Genomic DNA, 15765 nt, shown 5'->3' on the forward strand with positions numbered 1-15765 from the left:
GGCAAACCGGGGTGAAAACGCAATGTGTGTGGCCAAATACCTGGCCGATAAACCTAGGTACGGTCGATCGCCCGCAAAGCCCGCTTTGCTTAAAGCCCCCCATAGACGCCGACATCCGCTGATCCCGGTACGGATGACCTTGTCGCTGTGACCCGATCCCTGCGTTTATCGCAGATGATTTTTGCCCACACATGGGGAGATATTTTTTTCAGGCGATCGGCGATCCCGGGCGTGCCATTATAAAAAAGTGGACAATTTTTTTCGGATTTTCGCTGTTTTCACGTCGGATTCGTGATCAGCGTCAAATTTACAATAGGTTTGATACTAAGAACTGTGTGTTTACTCCAAAAATTGATGATATTAGAAATAAATTTTAATTAATAGCGAGGCCGACAGAACCGATCCCAGTTACTGTCTGTTATTCTATCTTTCGTCTTGCTCACAATAGTGATTACTTCTCACTAAATTATATCAATTAGACTGTTGAAGGAACGAAATTGACATCATTCCACTCTTTGTTATTGTATTAAGGCAGTCATTTTGGTAATTAGTTCTCACTAAATTATATCAATCAGACTTTTAACGTTCAAGGTTACTCGTAGTTTTGTGTGACGGTACGTTATTTCCGACTGGTGGATGTTGTGAGCATTTTACCTAAACTCATAGCATCAATAACCGTACAAGATATTTGCATCATATGTAGCAATAGCTATAAGAGAGAAGAGAGAGAGAGAAGAAGAGAGAGAGAGAGAGAGAGAGAGAGAGAGAGAGAGAGAGAGAGAGAAATTTACTTGCGCTATATATACCGCTATATTCAATAAAGGTGCTCAAATCACTTTATAAGGGTCTTTGGCCAACATAAAAACATGTTAGACGAGACAGGACTGTTGAGCGATATTGCAATTGTTTCCCGACAGAGACGACGCTGTAAACAGCGAGGTACTCATTTTAACAGTGAAAAAGGTGAGAGAATGCGAGTCAAGAGCCTTTTCCAAGGACTCAATTATGCGCCGCTCAGAGCGGGACTCGAATCCAGGACCGTCCGATCCAAAGGCGAGTGTCATTTCACAAGACCACATGCATAGCCGCACAAAAAAGTGATGAGAGAATAGATTCGTATGTATTGAAGGAGGAGAGAGCGGATGGAGTGAGTAAAGTTCTTGGATATTTATAGAAGGAACCAAATTGACGTCACTCATCTCATTGTTATTGTTTTTAGACACCCATTTTTATGATTAGTTCTCATTAAAATATATCAGACTATAACGTTCAAGGTTCCATGTAGATTTTTGGGCTGGAGTGATATTTCTGGCTTGCGGACTTTGTGAGTATTTGAATTTAACACAGAGCATCAATAGAAGGAATGAATTTGACGTTAGTCAACCCGTTGTTATTGCTTTTAGACAGCATTTTATAATTAACTTATCACTAAGTAATATCAATCAGACAATGAACGTTCGCGTTTGCAGTCTTGTGTGTTAATGTTATACCCCGATGGAGATGTCGTGAGTATTTTTCCAATACGCATAACATCAATACATTTGCAATCCGATTTAAGTTTAAAAGCAACGTAGACCACGGAAATTTTTCCATTTTGTGGACAATAAAGATTTTCTATTTATCGTCATTATTATTATTATTATTATTATTATTATTATTATTATTATTATTATTATTATTATTATTATTATTATTATTATTATTATTTATTATTATTATTATTATTATATTATTTATTACTATTATTATTATTATTATTATTATTATTTATAAAACAAATCGACAGTGTTCCCGTGGCAGGTTAAAAGGGTACTCCTCGGGACTACTCGCATTCGCACCCCCCCCCCCCACCACCACCACCATACACACGCACCAGTTCTTTTTATTTTTTATTTATTTTATTTTTTTTTTTTGGGGGGGGGGGGGGGGGCGTTGTTTGTAGATTATAATTCAAGGTTACAATGCCCACCCCTGTCATCACGTAGTCAAGGCTTTTTGGCATCTGCCAATCCCAAATGTCTGTGTCAAGGTCGACCGTCATGTCGCGTCAACGGGTGAGGAGGAAAAAAAAAAAAAAGAACTGGCATATTATTATATCATTACATTGAAAATAATGAAAACTATTTTTTATTTTGTATGAAATCCTTTATAAATTTTACGATGATCAAGAACGAAACTTTTGCCATCTACCTCTTCCTGGCGCAACATTTATAAAAATATTATTTAAAAAAAAATAATAACACAGCATTTATTTGGCGCAATATTCACGTGCTCAAAGCGCTTTACAAGGGGTCCCAAGGCAACAGCAATATTAAACTTGAAAGACGAGACATGACGCCTGTCAGGCGATGTGACATTTTTTCCCAACAAAGACAACGAACGGCCATGTACTCATTTTACACCTGAGTACGGTGAGAAAATGTGAGTAAAGAGCATTTTCCAAGGACTCAACTCTGCGCCACCTAGAGCGGGTCTCGAAACCTGAACCTTCCGATCTGGAAGCGAGAGTCATACCACAAAACAGGGAGGGGCACTGTTCTGTCGGCCACATAGCCTCAATATTAATTAAATTTTATTTCTAATTTCATCAATTTTTGGAGTAAAAACATAGTTCTTGGTATCAAACCTATTGTAAATTCGACGCTGATCACGAATCTGACGTCAAAACAGCGAAAATCCGAAAAAAATTGTCCAATTTCTTATACTGCCACGCCCCCGATCGCCGATCGCCTCAAAAAATATTAAGCAAAGCGGGCTTTGCGAGCGATGGACCGTACCTAGGTTTATCGGCCAGGTATTTGGCTACACACATTGCGTTTTCACCCCGGTTTGCCTGATCGTGGTTCGGAAGCCTATCAAAACCGTGCGTGTATGGAGCCTTTAATATTTTTCGAGGCGATCAGCGATCGGGGGCGTGGCAGTATAAAAAATTGGACAATTTTTTTCGGATTTTCGCTGTTTTGACGTCAGATTCGTGATCAGCGTCGAATTTACAATAGGTTTGATACCAAGAACTATGTTTTTACTCCAAAAATTGATGAAATTCGAAATAAATTTTAATTAATATTGAGGCTATGTGGCCGACAGAAAAGTGCCCCTCCCTGTTTTGTGATGGATCAAGTGGTATGACTCTCGCTTTCGGATCGGAAGGTTCAGGTTTTGAGACCCGCTCTGAGTGGCGCAGAGTTCAGTCCTTGGAAAAGGCTCTTTACTCACATTCTCTCACCGTACTCAGGTGTAAAATGAGAACATGGCCGTTCGTTGTCTTTGTTCGGGAAAAATGTCACATCGCCTGACAGGCGTCATGTCTCGTCTTTCAAGTCTAATATTGCTGTTGCCTTGGAACCCCTTGTAAAGCGCTTTGAGGACGTGGATATTGCGCCAAATAAATGCTGTGTTATTATTTTTTAAAAATAATATTTTTATAAATGTTGCGCCAGGAAGAGGTAGATGGCAAAAGTTTCGTTCTTGTTCATCGTAAAACTTATAAAGGATTTCATAGAAAATAAAAAATAGTTTTCATAATTTTCAATGTAATGATATAATAATATGCCAGTTCTATTTTTTTCCCCCTCCTCACCCGTTGACGCGACATGACGGTCGACCTTGACACAGACATTTGGGATTGGCAGATGCCAAAAAGCCTTGACTACGTGATGACAGGGGTGGGCATTGTAACCTTGAATTATAATCTACAAACAACGCCCCCCCCCCCCCCCCCCCCCCAAAAAAAAAAAAAAAAAAAAAATAACAAAAAAAAAAAAAAAAAAAAAAACAGAAAAGAGCTGTGTGCGTGTGTGTGGTGGTGGTGGTGGTGGGGGGGGGGGGGGGTGCGAATGCGAGTAGTCCTGAGGAGTACCCTTTTAACCTGCCACGGGAACACTGTCGATTTGTTTTATAAATAATAATAATAATAATAATAATAATAATAATAATAATAATAATAATAATAATAATAATAATAATAATAATAATGATAATGATAATGATAATAATAATAATAATAATAATAATAATAATAATAATAATAATAATAATAATAATAATAATAATAATAATAATAATAATAATAATAATAATAATAATAATAATAATAATAATGACGATAAATAGAAAATCTTTATTGTCCACAAAATGGAAAAATTTCCGTGGTCTACGTTGCTTTTAAACTTAAATCGGATTGCAAATGTATTGATGTTATGCGTATTGGAAAAATACTCACGACATCTCCATCGGGGTATAACATTAACACACAAAACTGCAAACGCGAACGTTCATTGTCTGATTGATATTACTTAGTGATAAGTTAATTATAAAATGCTGTCTAAAAGCAATAACAACGGGTTGACTAACGTCAAATTCATTCCGTCTATTGATGCTCTGTGTTAAATTAAAATACTCACAAAGTTCGCCAGCCAGAAATATCACTCCAGCCCAAAGATCTACATGGAACCTTGAACGTTATAGTCTGATATATTTTAATGAGAACTAATCATAAAAATGGGTGTCTAAAAACAATAACAATGAGATGTGTGACGTCAATTTGGTTCCTTCTATAAATATCCAAGAACTTTACTCACTCCATCCGCTCTCTCCTCCTTCAATACATATGAATCTATTCTCTCATCACTTTTTTGTGCGGCTATGCATGTGATCTTGTGAAATGACACTCGCCTTTGGATCGGACGGTACTGGATTCGAGTCCCGCTCTGAGTGGCGCATAATTGAGTCCTTGGAAAAAGCTCTTTACTCGCATTCTCTCACCTTGTTCACTGTTAAAATGAGTACCTGGCTGTTTACAGCGTCGTCTCTGTCGGGAAACAATTGCAATATCGCTTAACAGTCATGTCTCGTCTAACATGTTTTTATGTTGGCCAAAGACCCTTATAAAGTGATTTGAGCACCTTTATTGAATATAGCGGCATATATAGCGCAAGTAAATTTTTCTCTCTTTCTCTCTCTCTCTCTCTCTCTCTCTCTCTCTCTCTCTCTCTCTCTCTCTCTCTCTCTCTCTCGACATGTTAGATTATTATAGCTATTGCTACATATGATGCGAATATCTTGGACGGTTATTGATGCTATGAGTTTAGGTAAAATGGTCACAACATCCACCAGTCGGAAATAACGTACCGTCACACAAAACTACGAGTAACCTTGAACGTTAAAAGTCTGATTGATATAATTTAATGAGAACTAATTACCAAAATGACTGCCTTAATACAATAACAAAGAGTGGAATGATGTCAATTTCGTTCCTTCAACAGTCGAATTGATATAATTTAGTGAGAAGTAATAAAAAAATAATCACTATTGTGCGCAAGACGAAAGATGGAATAACAGACAGTAACTGGGATCGGTTCTGTCGGCCACATAGCCTCACTATTAATTAAATTTATTTCTAATTTCACCAATTTTTGGAGTAAACACACAGTTCTTAGTATCAAACCTATTGTAAATTTGACGCTGATCACGAATCCGACGTGAAAACAGCGAAAATCCGACAAAAATTGTCCACTTTTTTATACTGCCACGCCCCCGATCGCCGATCGCCTCAAAAAAATATCTCCCCTTATGTGGGCAAAAATCATCTGCGATAAACGCAGGGATCGGGTCACAGCGATAGGTCATCCGATCCGCGATCAGCGGATATCAGCGTCTATGGGGGGCTTTAGAGATAGACGACGATTGGGATTGTTTGGAAGCTTTAACCCTTTGCCCACTAGTCATTATGATATCGGAAATGCTATCGCCGTCTACATCTACGCCAGAATAGAAATAGAGGGTGGAGCCTACCATGATATAACATTTTAACAATCCAGATCGTCGTCTATCTCTAATGGGCCCCGTTAGAGCCCCGACGCGCAATCTGTCTATTGTCTCTCTCTAACACACACGCCTCCGTCTGCCTTTGTCTCGCTCGTGTCTTCACTCATACCTCTCGTGTCTACCCGCACTTCTTTTGCCGCTCGCTCTATTTCTTTGTATGATTGTATGCGTTGACTGGTCAGTCTTGCGGTGAGCGGGTGGTTGGATGGGAGCATCACCCTTGAATCATATACCTATGATGTTCGCATGGGTGTACGATCCGATAGTGATGTCGTTTCTTCTTCTCTTTACTAGCCTATCCTGCTTCTTTGGTTTGTGATTGTATTTTTGACAGGGGATATTTTTTTTCCTGTAAATCTTCTGCCTGTTTGTTCTTGGTTATTTATAATTTAGCTTATGATATCTTTAGGTTATGATTTTGATTTACATTTGTACTATTTTTGTTAGATTGCTTGTTTTTTTTTTTGTTTCAGCGGTCTCTCATATAACCTCAATTGTGTTGGAAGAGACCTAAAGCAACAAACAAACAAACAAACAAAAAAGTCTTGCGGTGATTAAAAGTTGGGCAACTTAATTTAACCCTCTCCTTACCAACTATAGGCAAATCGTCACATTCGTTACGATACAACTAACAGTTTTATTATTCAAATTTCTTTTGTACATTATAAAGTTTAAAGAAAATAAACAGTGTGTTGTAGAGAATGTTTTGCTAAAGAAACTATGTATCGCAAGAATTTTACTGCTGTTATGTCTGAGTGATAAGAAATATATTTTTGTGTTAGTTGGATGTGAAGTTTTGGGGAAAATCCTGAAAAAGGCTGGTAAGAACAGGGTTAAAAGAGATACGTTGCACAAGCTCACGCCGTGTGTAAAGCCCTTGGCCAATTAGAGAGAAGAGGCTTGTACGCACGCGGTGGTGTGTACATTTTTGCAATTGTTGCTGCTCAAGCATACGCATCACTCGCACTCGTTCGAATCGTATTATTTTTACTATTTTAGTACTCGTATCAAGAGAAATCCTGAGGAAACAATGGCTACCAAAGGAAAGAGGAAATGTTTCTCACTCAAATTGAAAGCTGAAATAATCAACGAAGTAGACAAGAAAAGGAAGACGAAATCGCAAATTTGCAGGGATTATGAGATTTCATCTGGAACGCTCTATACCTTTTTGAGAGATAGAGAAGCAATCTTGTCAGCAATCAGTAAAGGACAATTCAACCCAGACAGAAAACGTCTCAAGACCACAGGACAAGAAGAACTGGACCGCTGCCTCCTCGTTTGGTTTCATCAAGCTCGGGCCTGTAGCACACCTATTTCAGGCCCCATTCTTTTTTGAGAAAGGCGAGGAACTAGCACAGGAGCTTGGTTTGACAGACTTTCTGATGAGCAGAGGTTGGATCGACAGATTTAAACTCAGGCACGGCATTGGCCTGAAAGTAATCAATGGAGAAGCTGCCTCGGCACCAATAGAAACAACAGTGGAGTGGAGAGGAAAGGAGCTGCAAGAAATTATGAAGGAATACAACAAGAAGGACATTTTCACCGCAGCCGAAACTGGGTTTTTTCACAAATGCCTGCCCAACAAGACACTGGCAATGAAAGGAGACACCTGCACGGGTCAAAAGATTCCAAAAGAAAGAATTTCAATCCTTTTGGCAACCAACATGGATGGAAGTCAAAAGCTACCCCTTCTTGTCATTGGAAAATCTGAAAGGCCACGATGCATGAAGAACATCCGAACTCTTCCTGTGACTTACAAAGCGAACAAAAATGCTTGGATGACGGGATCAATCTTCGAGGAATGGATTCGAAAGTTAGACTTAGACAGAAAATTTCTCCTTGAAGGCCGTAGCATAGCGCTCATTGTGGACAACGGCAGTGCTCATCCTCGGTTGGACAGCTTGAGAGCAGTGAAACTTGTCTTTCTTCTACCGAACACTACAAGTGTTCTACAGCCTTGTGACCAGGGCATAATACAGAACTTCAAGTGCCTCTACAGAAAAAGGGTTCTCCGAAGATTCATCACACTTCTTGATGAAAGTGGATCCGATGACGCACACTACAAAATGACTGTCCTCGATGCCATCAACTACTCCGCTGCCGCTTGGAATGATGTGAAACAAGCAACTACAAACTGTTTCCGGAGGGCAGGCTTCACACAAGAGGATGGCGAAGTTGTAATTGTAACCAACCCCTCTACTGCAACTGACAGCGCAGAGGAACAAGAAGCGATACGCCTCTTCAACCAAGCAGCAAAGGCTCTCGGCATCACTCAACAAACATTTGGAGAGTATGTTGAGGTGGACAGTCACATTCCCGCATCGGAACACTTAAGCCTCAAAGAGATAGCGCTCGCAGCTCACGAAACAGAAGTTATGACTGCATCCACTGCTACTGCTGGTAAGGAAAAGGACGAAGAGGAAGAAACTGACACTGATATGGAGCAAACCATTGTGTCCAACACAGAACCAGAGAATGCCGTCAACACGCTGAGGCTTTATCTTCAGCAACATGATAAGACATCAGAGGAACTTACGCTATTGAGTGACATGGAGAGAAGGCTTGGCAAGATCGTCACAAAGTCAAAGAAACAGTCAAGCATCAAGGCTTTCTTCAAGCCTGTTTAGAAAGACAACCATCAGGTGTGATTCCCCCAAGCCCATGAGACGTTCTGGGGGAGGAAGGGGCACACCTTACAGTACAGTCCTTCCTGCCTAAACCTCAGAACCCCCCCCCCCCCCCCCAAAAAAAAAAAAAAATAATAAAATAAAATAAAATAAATAAATAAAAAAAAAAAAGACACACAAAAACAAAAACAAAAACAAAAACAAAAACTGAATCAAAGATAGTCCATTTCAAGGCTCATGGGTCACGTTATTGACATTCAAGAGAGGTAATCATGTATATTTTTGGGACATTTTCCCCCGCTTTCCTATAGCGGGAACTTGCCTACAGCGGGATTTTCTGCTGGGACCAAAAGTCCCGCTATAGGCATGCTCTACTGTATTGATGTTGTTCTGTCATCTGCATTTTTCGCCAAATTGGGACCTAAAATTTGCCAAGAAATTTGCCAAAAAGACCAAAATTTGCCAAAAAATTTGCCAAGGAGAACTAAGCGTTTCAGTAAAAAATTAACACGCGATACAGAAAAAAAAATATATGAAAGACAATTTATTACATTTAAGGAGGCTACATTTATTAATTTACACAATAGCGTTGTTACAAAGATTTTAAAGGATCATTATCCGCAGAGAGTAGCTTCCCTTGGTTTGGGCCCAGGCAAAGCTGCAACATTTCGCACTTTTTTCCCCCGTTATTTTGTTTTCGCTTCTTTTTCCCCCAAAATTTGCCACGCGATTTGCCAATTTTCCCAAAATTTGCCACGATTTGCCAATTTTGGGAAATTTGCGAATCGCCCTGATATTTGCGGCCGCAAAAATTGCAGATGACAGGTTGTTATCCATATACCCCTACCCAGATCAAAATAACAATCCCAACACCCCTGATAACATTACCCCTTGTTCTGAGTTTAAGAACATAGGCGAGTTATTGTTCTTAGGCCGAACTGGGCTTTTATGTTCTGTATCATTCTAATTCACCCAGTTTCAGCCCGTAGACATTTCAAACCCCAGCCCGTTGACATTCTAACTTCTCGTCAGGGCAAAAGTGGATACCAAATACTTAATAGTATTATCTAACGAATGAAGTACTGAAAATATTGAGGACTTGACATTAGCGTCCTTTATTAATCTGTAATATATTTGACATCGTATATGGAGATTAGATCAAATGCAACGTTGTGCCTTCGGCTTTGGAATTAATTTGCGTGTTGTAAAGTCGCCAAATTCCATACCGTCTATACCATTACTGACGCATTGAATTCTCCATGAATTAAATTTATCATTCTGTTATACAGCTCTGTTATACTGTTATACTCAAGACGGTACAACTTATAACATTTTCTGAAGTTAAAGGACATGTATCGACATCGTTCAAATAAATGAAAAATTTTGACTAAATTCAAGCCAATATTGATGGCACTCACTGAATTATCAAGATTATAATTATAATATTTTTAAAAACTGCTTCTTAAGAGATACAAAACGTTGATGTCTTTTGGGCTGCTTACTTATATTATTACGACTAATATAATATTTTTGTCAATGTTAATACTAGTCATTTAAAACAAATGGTTATTGAGTATTAAACCACTATCATAGATAGGAAAAAAATTAATAAAGGCAAAACACACACACACACACACAAACACACACAAATATCAAAAAGAAGAAGAAGAAGAAGAAGAAGAAGAAGAAGAAGAAGAAGAAGAAGAAGAAGAAGAAGAAGAAGAAGAAGAAGAAGAAGAAGAAGAAGAAGAAGAAGAAGAAAATACAAAAAATCAAACACCCCCCCCCCCCCAAAAAAAAAAAACAACAACAAAAGAAAAGAAAACCTGACGAATCTTCCTCTGTGCCCAGCCAACCCAAACTCTCTAGCGGGCATTTGAATGGGATACTAAATGTTGCATATCATTGCAAAGGAAATTCATTTCTGAATTTCACTGTATTTTTTGTTTAAATAAAGGTTGAAAAATAACAAAGTTATGAATTTTTCAAAATTGTTGGGTGATCGCGCTGTAAGAGTTATCTCCCTGCCCTTGAGCATAACTTGACCTAGATTTCTTTGAGAAGCATTGGGTTAAAGCAAAAAACAGACCAACCATACCGACACTTGAAGTATGTGTACCATGTTCTGTACTAGGTGAAGTTCCACTGTCAGATTTCCTGTGGATGTTTTGTAGATCCAATCTAGAAGGATTGAGAGGGAAATTTCCTGGCTGGCAAGGATAGGTTTCTGCTTTGGGAAAACTCATGCAAGGGACAGGTTTTGAAGAAATTATAGAATATGGCATCTGTGCAAGTGGTTCTATGAACAAAGTGATGAGTGGAAAGCACTATAATAGAGCACTGAGAGTTCACGTGTTGATGTTAGAGGCTCTAGAGAGATGTTTATTTAAACAGTTTGAGCAGCATACCAACTCCAACATTCTCATCAAATCTGTGAAAAAAGAATGAATGCTCTTCATGGACGAAAATAGTCTCGAGTATGCATCAGAGAATGAAGACTTCACAGATTTGTGGATGCGATACTCACACTTTAGGGAAGGAGTTCACCAGGGACGTCTTGGAAAAACAGTCCAATTTTGGATTAAGTATATGGATAAAGTTTGGCTGTTGCTAAAATTTCTACGAGACACAAAGACCAACAACTTCATTGTTCATGTCCAATGCCTTCAGGAAATATGTACCTTATTCTTTGCAATGGACCATCAGAATTATGCTAGATACGTGTCAGCATACCTCATGTCTCTGACCAATCTTTCCCATTCACATCCAGGTGCTGATGAGTTGCTGAAAAATTGGGGCTTCAGTGTTTCTCGATCACACGTTCCAGCATCAAAAACAGCTGTAGACATGTCGATCGAGCAGACAATCAATCGGCAAGCAAAATCTAAACCCTCTTCCGCACTAGGACAGGACTGTCCTGGGACAGTCCTGTCCCAAATCTGTAACATATAGAATTTAGAGAAATCTTCCGCACCTATTGGGACGGGACAAAACAGTCCCGTTGTGTCCCAAGCCGTTGTGAAATGCTACAAAATCAACGGGACAGGACTGTCCCAGTCCCGTGTTCATATCGTTTGTGATAGTAGAAAAATATAGCAGACTTCCGCACTAGGACAAAAAAGTCCCAGACTTGGCGGCGCCGTGTCAAAATTGAAATGCCTGTCTTTATTTTCTGCATCCTACTACTACTACTACTACTACTACTACTACTACTACTACTACTACTACTACTACTACTACTACTACTACTACTACTACTACTACTACTACTACTACTATTTCTACTGTTGCTTCTGCTGCTGCTAATGCCACTAATATATTAATACCTACATCCCTTACATTTTGTATTTATTTCCAATTCCATTGTATTTATTTTCCAACAATAGTCCACACTTTATTTTAGTTCACTGTCTTCTATACTGCATTACACAGTTCCTACCCGCCTCCCCTCTTTTAACATAATTAAGTGCGCACCTTTTATAAATTTCTATTGCTCTGTTTTAATTCGCGCTTCCTCACAAAGTAGCATACAATTTCTTGCCCATCAATGTTTTTGTTTATGCATCTTAACAACGCCACTACCACATTATCTCATTCGTCTGTAGTTTTTAATTCATCATGTGTTGTTGATGAAGGGGAAACCCGAAACGTCCATTTTATCTGTTTTCGTATATTAAATTGAAGCTTACATTCAATTTCACAGTTATGATTTATTTATTTATTTCAATTCTGAATATAAAAAAGCAAGAACAATTCAAAAAATAATTCTATGTGATGAAACCACGTACAGAAGGCATAGCAACATAAACATTTTCGGCAATTTAAAAACGTATGTTTATAAATATAATTTAAGAAGTGTCATACTTTGTGACACAGCAGTAACGTGTCTAAAACCGGTCGCACATCTATTCGGTACCTTGTGGGATCAATTATCTTTATCGTTATTTATTTCGGGAATTTTCAATGAAAATATTTTTAAGTAAGTCCTTCTGAGCCACTTGGACTCATCTAAGACAAATTAACTCCTTTAGAGCCTTGTAGCCAATGGTGCAGGAGTTATTCCGGTTTTAATAGCGTGAAGCGGACAATTAACGTATTTGTTTGAAAATCTTTGAACAGGACGCTAGTCTATCGCAGATTACTATCCCAGCTTGACAGGTACCCTTTTACACCTGAATGAAGTGAGTGATTGGAGTAAATTTTCTTGCTCTAGAAAGTACAAATTGGCTTCGGTCGGAATCGAACACAGAACCTCTGAGTCCAGAGTACAACGCGCTAACCATGGGCCATCTTGCCTCCTAAGCTTATAAATCCCGAACTTATCCATGCTTCTGTAGCGTTGAGCAGACAGATAACAGTTTAAATTTAAAAAAGATAAAATTCCCTTTTTCATCCCATAGGGGAAATTTTTCTCGAGGGTCTATTCCAAGGGAAGACTGGAATAACCCAGGCGTCAGCCGCAATGCAGCGCCGCAAATTGAGCTAGGGCGAGGTATAACCCAGGCGTTAGCCGCAGTGCAGCGCCGCAAATTGAGCTAGGCGAGGTGACTTACTCAAGGCAACACAGCGCATCAGCGGGTGATCGAACTGATGCCTTTCGGGTACGAAGCAAAGACCGTACCACCGAGCCATGCTGACTTTCTATTATCCTCTTGAATGATGCTAGTCCGTCAAAGATTACTTTCATCAGCGAACTGGTAGTCATTTGCACCTGGGTAAAATGAGGTAATTCCAAGAGAGTCATTTTAAGATAAGATCGGAGATCACCATAGAGTCTACGGAATTGACCCTTGAGCAATCTTTGGGTCATTAAAGGATGCACCAATATTGTTTTCTCTTTTCTCTTTTTTTTTTTTTCACGTAGTAAAGCACAGAAATATGCAACCTCTATTTTATCCATTACTACTACTACTACTACTACTACTACTACTATACTACTACTACTACTACTACTACTACTACTAGAGTAGTAGTAGTAGTAGTAGTAGTAGTAGTAGTAGTAGTAGTAGTAGTTGTAGTAGTAGAAGTAGTGGTAGAAGAGGTGGTAGTTGTAGTGGTGGTAGTAGTAGTAGTAGTAGTAAGTAGTAGTAGTAGTAGTAGTAGTAGTAGTAGTAGTAGTAGTTAGTAGTAGTAGTAGTAGTAGTATAGTAGAGTAGTAGTAGTAGTAGTTAGTAGTAGTAGTAGTAGTAGTAGTAGTAGTAGTAGTAGTAGAAGTAGTGTTGTTGTAGAGTATGTAGGTAGTGTATATAGTAGAAGTAGTAGTAGTAGTAGTAGTAAGTAGATAGTAGTAGTAGTAGTAGTAGTAGTAGTAGTAGTAGTAGTAGTAGTAGTAGTAGTAGTAGTAGTAGTATGTAGTAGTAGTAGTGTAGTAGTAGTAGTAGTAGTAGTAGTAGTAGTAGTAGTAGTAGTAGTAGTAGTAGTAGTAGTAGTAGTAGTAGTTAGTAGTAGTATAGTAGTAGTAGTAGTAGTAGTAGTAGTAGTAGTAGAGTAGTAGTTGTTGTTGTGTAGTAGTAGTAGCAGCAGCAATAATATTACTCTTGCTATAAGAATATTTCATGATTATATAAATCTTATGTAAACAAATCCCATTGTACAGTGTAAAAAATCATTATCGTCATGTCGTATCTTATGTTGATTCATAAAATGTGAATTATTAGATTTGTACCAAGGACTTAATTCTTAAATTATTAATTTATAATTCAAACTATTAAATAACTAATCTATTAATTAGAAGATTTTACATTATTATTATCACCATTATAATTATCATTAATTATTATTATTATTATTATTATTATTATTATTATTATTATTATTATTATTAATTATTATTATTATTATTATTATTATTATTATTATTATTATTATTATTATTACTATTATTATCATTATTACTATCATTGTTTGCCTTGCTTTATTAGTGATTTTATTTACTTGATTTGTTGATGAAAATATTATATTCTTGTATGAGTTATATTGGCAATTGCCTACAAATAAACTTTTGAATCTTGTAAAAAAAATTAAAAAATAATGCATTCGCGCAGGTGTGTCCCGGGACAGTCCTGTCCTAGTGCGGAACCCCTTTTGAATAGAAGTTTTCTCCAGTCGGACAGGACAAATTTGTCCTGGGACAGTTTTGTCCTAGTGCGGAAGGAGTCTAAAGGGGGGATTATTGGCTTCAGCAGAAATATGCCTGCATATCATCGCTGGTGTCTTACCAGACCCCCAAGAGCTGAGTATTTAAATGCCACTCTCGAACAAGCCGACATGAATAAGGAAGACACCTACATTCACAAATAAGAAAGACCATCAAAAATACAGGAAAGTGAGGCTGATATTCAGCGTGTGCATTCTGCAGTGAACAGATTCATAAATCCCTTTGATATTGACGAAAAGCAATCTTTAATAATATGTTTATCTTCAGGGATGAGAGCAGCAGAAAATATTTCTGATGATCTTTTGTCTGTTGACCAAAAGGGCCAGGAACAATTTAATGAATTTGTTCAAAAACGTCTGGTGGAGAAAGAACATTCCTTTCACAAGCCCATAAAAGAGACATCTCTGAAGACGATTCATAACGACCATAAAACTGTCACTGTAAAACCATCAAATCAACAAAGTGTACAGATCGCTGCACAGAGAAAAATTTTTGGCAGCTATTATTGATGGTCAGTACACATCATGACTTGGATCTGCAAAAAGTGTTGGCATATCCTCTAAGTCCAATCCAATGGGCCCTTGCAACACCAGATGGACTTCCAACAAAAACAGACAAAAGTGCATTGATGCATAAATTAGAAAATCCTGTCGCACTTGTTGATGTCACAAACAATACGAATACATGCAAAGAAGTTGTAATTGATGGAAATGCTCTGTCTCATTCCCTAAAAAGTATTCCGGAAACTTTTGGCCAGCTGTCAGCAAAGATCTTTCAACTTTTGCCCTCAGCTAAACATATTCATTTTGTGACGGATTCGTATAACACAAAATCCATCAAATCTCTTGAACAGACCAGAAGACGCTCCAGTCAGACAAAACCCTTGTTATTGCGGGGACTATCTACAAAAATGCCAAGAGATTGGAAGTCTTTTCTATCTAATGATGACAACAAGAAAAATCACATCAACCTTATTCAAAAGTCATGGGAGGATGATACAAAGGCAAGGAAAAATTGTTTGTATCAGAAGAACAGTGCACTTGCTTGACAAGTAGAGATGGAGTAACAACAGAACACTCATTGTATTCATCACATGAAGAAGCAGACAGCTGCATTACACTTCATTGTTTTCATGCAGCTGCATTACACTTCATT

The sequence above is a fragment of the Berghia stephanieae genome, chromosome 7, assembly GCF_034508935.2.
Source record: "Berghia stephanieae isolate SIO BIC M18660-M18661 chromosome 7, UCSD_Bste_1.3, whole genome shotgun sequence".
Taxonomy (NCBI): domain Eukaryota; kingdom Metazoa; phylum Mollusca; class Gastropoda; order Nudibranchia; family Aeolidiidae; genus Berghia; species Berghia stephanieae.